We start from the raw sequence: 6134 nt of genomic DNA, 5'->3' as shown, positions 1-6134 counted from the left end.
ACAAAAATTACAGTACCTCGTATAAACAGATAAGTTAAAGATACACTCTAAATACACAGTATTTACATTATGGAGGATTAGTGCAATTATTGTGTCCATAGTGAGTCCAGGGGGATGAGTCTATGGGGAGTTTGAGGTCCTTCTCTCATCACAACAGGTGATGAATCTTGCTGCTGCGTTCGAACATTGTTGTATTTCTCCCAACAGGTATGGCAGTTTGTGAGCATCTGGAGTGTCTTTGAAGTCCTTGCATGCCTTTGTAATCCGTGGGAAGTGTGTATTCCTGATGTCTTCGTATGACTGGCAGGAAGTCAGGAAATGCAGTTCTGTCTCTAGTTGGTTGTGTGTGCAGTGGGAGCACAGTCTGTCTTCTCTTGGGAGCCAGGTCTGTCTGTGGCATCCCTTCTCGATGGCCAGGCTGTGTTCGCTGAGTCTGTATCTATCGTTCTCTCTCCCTCCATCTCTCTCGTGTAAAGTGGGTCAGTAATAGCTTTGATTCAACTTACAGTCGGTGCCTTCAACTATGAAGATGTTCACCAAAAGTGCAAGAATCCTTTAAATATACATAAAACAATATCTAACGCAAAAAAAAGAACTAAAGCAACAGCTTTTAAGTGTTGCAATATGAAGACAAGAGATAGCGATGGATAGAGGATATCTGTCAGATAGCAGTTGTTATGCTACCCTTACGTCTGCACATTATTCTGGCTCTTATTGCACTCCTACCATCCCTGGAGAGGGATCCCTCTTCAGGGTTCCTTCTCCAGGGTCCCTGATATTAGGGGGGGTTTCCCTGCCCTTTGGGGGGCTAGGGTCAGGGGGCGTCCTTTAAGAAGCGGCCTGCGAAGCCCTTCAGATCTCTGGTCCAGGGCGTTCTAAACTGTTTGACCTGATGGGGATGTGGTGTTTCAAGGCTGCTCGGACGGCCGGGGAGTTTCCCCCATAGAGCCATCCCGCCAAATACAGACATGTTGCCCCGGCTGAGAATATAAATACACTCAATAATTTTTATGATGACATGGAAAAAAACACAAGACTACGCACACACACACACACACACACACACACACACACACACACACACACACACACACACACACACACACACACACACACCACAGATAACAAGACTCAGGGTGTAGCGTCCTGTATCTCTACGTATCTGGAGACGCAGCGGTGCAAGGGAGGAAATGAAGATCGGTGAGATCTATTCCAGTTTCCCCCAACAGAGCCATACAGCCGCAAACATGTTGCCCTGGCTTGTAAATATTTTACTTTAGATAAAATCAGTATGGATTGAATTTAGAATAGTGTTAGTCTGCAAGTGTCCATCACAGCTTGCAGAACAGCAAAGGTGTGTGTGTGTGTGTGTGTGTGTGTGTGTGTGTGTGTGTGTCAACATAAACTTTTTTTATGAGGCATTGTTCCTGGGATAAGTACATTTACGTTTCACTCGTCCAGGCACTAAAGCCACTTTCCCGAGTAAAAAGTCGTCATTTTACAAAAGTAATAATTGTTCATGTTGTTTGTGAATGGAGAATGCAGAATTCAGACGAACAAACAGTTGCAATCATTCACACCATGTCAACCACATCACTAAAACAGCCATATCCCTTCTCTCAATCACACCACCTCTGAGCAATAACTGTTTAAATCCTCTCACTCACTCACTCACTCACTCACACCAAAACGCTCACGAGCACTCTTTCTCACACACAACTTACACACACACCCTTCCCAATTCCCGATTCCCAATGCAATATTCCCTCTGTGAGCCCAACCCTCTCCCTGTGATTGGACGACACTGTGGATCAAAGTGAGCGTACGTTAACCTGCTGACCTCTGATTGGTCAACGAGCAACAGGTGTGCCCTACTCAACAAATGAGTAACGAATGAGTAACGTCCAGGGCCCCAGTTAGGCCCCTGGACGTTACCCATTCCTTACTCATTTGTTCCGGAACTACCCACGTTTTTGGGTACCTTATTGTAAAGTGTTACCCACCACACACACACACACACACACACACACACACACACGAGTGAATGATTGAGGCTCAACATAAAAAAAAAGGTTTGCGTAGGCGTTAATTCCCCGTGAGCTGAAGCGATAGGCTTCACAGAAATTATACACATCAGTGTTAACATCAAGTAGGTGGAACAACTGCTTTTAGACCACACACACAGTCTCTCTCTCTCTTACTCACTCACTCACTCACTCACTCACTCACTCACTCACTCACTCACTCACTCACACACACAGTCTCTCTCGCTCGCTCGCGCTCTCTCTCTCTCTCTCTCTCTCTCTCTCTATATCAAATGTTATACTATAAAAGTACTTTAAAAAGTAAAATGTGTGATATTATAACAATTAATAAAACGACAGTATCTCGTATAAACAGATAAATTAAAGATACACTCTAAATACACAGTATTTACATTATGGAGGATTAGTGCAATTATTGTGTGCAGAGTGAGTCCAGGGGGATGAGTCTATGGGGAGATTGAGGTCCTTCTCTCATTACAACAGGTGACAAATCTTGCTGCTGCGTTCGTACATTGTTGTATTTCTCCCAACAGGTATGGCAGTTTGTGAGCATCTGGAGTGTCTTTGAAGTCCTTGCATTCCTATGTAATCCGTGGGAAGTGTGTATTCCTGATGTCTTCGTATGACTGGCAGGAAGTCAGGAAGTGCAGTTCTTTCTCTAGTTGGTTGTGTGTGCAGTGGGACATTCTGTCTTCTCTTGGGAGCCAGGTCTGTCTGTGGCGTCCCTTCTCGATGGCCAGGCTGTGTTCGCTGAGTCTGTATCTGGTCAAGGATTTCCTCAGTTTTGGGTCGGTCACGGTGGTCAGGTATTCTGCTACGGTGTAGTCTCTGTTAAGGGACAAATAGCATGCCAATTTACTCTTTCCACTCTTTCTCTCTCTCTCTCTCTCTCACACTCACTCACTCACTCACTCACTCACTCACACACACAATATGTCTCTCCCACACACACACACACACACACACACACACACACACAGACAACGTCAGCGAAACACACAAATTCTGCTGTTCCCATAATGTGGTGAGTTAAGTTGTATTAAAATATGAATACAAATCTTTAGTGGACTCCAAGACATATCCAGTACGCTATCTGCTACCTATGTATGTTGTGTCTTTATATTCAATAAAAAATAATCTTGTGTTTGTGTGTTTGTATTTGCATGCGTCCGTGACTGTGTGTCAACTGAAGACATCTGATAAGAGTAGAAGAAAAACACTGTCACTTCCTGACACTGATAATATCATCAGTGTCAGATTGGTCAGAATTAAAACATGTGAGGTGGTTTTTCCAGCTGATATAGCAGAGGTGACTCCTGAGAGCAGACGTATTGGAAGCTGTCAGGGAGGAACCATGGTTACCATCTCTGAACCGGACCCTGGAATCTCTGAGGAACCTGAGGACACGTCTTTGGACCGGAGGAAGCGCAGGAAGAGAAGATTTGGTAGGTGCCCTTTTGAGAGGATTTAAATAATAAATAATCCAGTAAAAAAACGTGTTTTCATCTGCATACATTTGAAATGTGCTTTTAGAAAATGTTTTTAGCTAAAGGGACCGACCTGATGAACCAGCGACCATATAGACAGATTTATTCTCCTAAATAACGACATGTGTGTGTTTGAGACAAAAAGCTCACTTTAGCCTTACTTGACTTGTGATTACACCCATGAGTTACGGACTATTGATAGGCATCTAAAGTAGTTGTGTGTTTCATGAGATATGTTCGTTATATACGTGGAACAGAGTGCAGAGGAACTTTAGGGAGCAGAACACAAGTTTAGTTTTTTCATTACTTATTATTAATGGCAGTGCAACGTGACATTAGAGTGACAATGGTTTATTTAATCAACAATTTTGTGTTTTAATAAAGGCTGCTCATTTAACTGAAGTGATATCAGGTTTACTTATGAATTTAACATAATTATATAAAGTTTGTCATTAATATGAACCTATCTCAAATCATCCCACAATACATGTTGTGGCAACCCGTTTCCCCGATTGTCAGATACCCGGTAGGAATTACACAAAAAGCAGGGGTTCAAGCCGCAGCCGGCGTTTATTTCCGCAGCATAAATAGTCTGTATACTCGTGCTAGGGTCTCCGTGAGCCTCTAGCTCGCCGGCGTGGTGCGGAATCCCTCCGTGTCGCTTCGTCGTGGTGCGGACTCTGTCCGTGGCACTTCCTCGTGGTGCGGACTCTCTCCGTGGCCCTTCCTCGTGGTGCGGACTCTCTCCGTGGCACTCCCTCGTGGTGCGGACTCTCTCCGTGGCACTTCCTCGTGGTGCGGACTCTCTCCGTGACACTTCCTCGTGGTGCGGACTCTCTCCGTGACACTTCCTCGTGGTGCGGACTCTCTCCGTGACACTTCCTCGTTCGCCCGGTCTGGTGCGCCTTTTAAACCCGGCTTCGGGTCCTTTCCCTTCCTCCGGCCAGGTGTCCCTGATTGCGCTGATTGGGGGGGGAGACGTGGTGCTCTCTGTCGCCGGCTGGAGGTTGGCGAAGGTAAACCAGGTCTACTGCGTGTCCTCGGACCCGCCCGGTCCGAGGTTCAGCGGCGGGATGCCACACTCCTCCACCGCTTGCTCAGGCCTCTGGTCGTCGGTGAACCCGCTCAGGCAGGCATCCCGGCGTGACAGGGCGCCGGCGTTCCTGGCTCCGGCCATCCACTTCCGGGGGCGTGGTCGGTGACCAGGATGACCTCCCTCCCTAGGAGATAGTACCTGACGTTCTGGAGGGCTGGGAACCACCGCGTCAGTCGAGCGTTGGCGTCCTTGGCTCCGGCCATTCACTTCAGGGGGGCGTGGTTGGTGACCAGGATGACCTCCCTCCCTAGAAGATAATACCTGATGTTTCGGGGGGCCCGGAACCACCGCGTCACTCGTGCGTTGGTGTCCCTGGCTCCGGCCCTCCGCTTCAGGGGGGCGTGGTCGGTGACCAGGATGACCTCCCTCCGCCCTCCACCGGCTCTGGGCTTGATCGGCCCACTCGTGGTCCACTGTGATTCGCCGAAGCCGCTTGGCGGTCGACGCCTTCTTGGAGCCGGGGTCCTTGGTCACCTGGTCGTGGCCCGTGGGTCCAGAGGGGACCCGGTGGTCGTCAGAGCTCTCGTCGGGATCTGGAAGTTTCACAGGTTTACCTGTCTCCGGGAGGTCGTCCCCATCCACGTCCAGTGTGATGGCGGCTTCATTGGGGATCGACATGGGCAGGTGGTCGTCCTCAGCTTCTTTAGCTGAGTCCCTTGCTCCGACTGACGTCTCTGCCGCTTCCGTCTCTGCCTCTGCCTCCGGCTCGGTGTTGACGTCGGCCTCTGGCTCGGCCTCGAGCTCTGGCTCCAAGTCGGCCTCGAGCAGCGCCACGGCCTCTGGTTCCGGTGAGGCCGCGGGCCCAGCCTCCGCCTCGGGCTCCGTCTCCACCACGGGCTGGGGCTCGACCGACGTCTCATCGGCCTGGATTGAGGCCTCTGTCGTGGGCTCGGTGTCGATGTCGGTCTCTGGATCGGCCTCGAGCTGCGCCACGGCCCCTGGTTCCGGTGAGGCCGCGGGCTCAGCCTCCTCTGTTCGCCCTCCAGGGGGCGACGGAGGCCTGGTGGCCCCGTAGGCCTGTTGAGCTCCCCTCACCCCTCTGCGGGGTGGTTCTCTCCGGCTCCGGAGTTCACGCGCCGGGTCCTGTAGCCGGTGGAAGATCGGGCAGTCCTTCCCGATTAGCAGCGGCACCGGTAGGTGGGGTACGATCCCTGCCCGCGTCGTGAATACCCCGTGCGGGGTCCGGATGACGACGTGGCAGGTCTCGAACGTCCGGGTGTCCCCGTGTATGCAGGTCACCTCTATGGGCGCGCCCTCCTTCCCGCCCGCCAAGTCGGGGCGGAGGAGAGTGACCACGCTGCCGGTATCCACGAGGGCCTGCGTGTCCTGGGTCATTACCCGCGCCGGTATGGTCGGGCTTCCCGTTTTCCCCTGCGCCCAGCAGGTCGCTCGCATGCATGGCTGCGTCTGCTGCCGGCGTGGCTCGTCTCGCGGCCCCTCCTCCCACGGCCTCGTCTCCCGCGGCCTCGTCTCCCGCGGCCCCGCCTCGGGCCGCGTCGTCTCTGG

The sequence above is a fragment of the Pollachius pollachius genome, assembly GCF_949987615.1.
Source record: "Pollachius pollachius genome assembly, chromosome: 20".
NCBI classification, from domain to species: domain Eukaryota; kingdom Metazoa; phylum Chordata; class Actinopteri; order Gadiformes; family Gadidae; genus Pollachius; species Pollachius pollachius.
The sequence above is the reverse complement of the archived record's forward strand: the minus strand, read 5'-3'. Positions refer to the sequence as shown.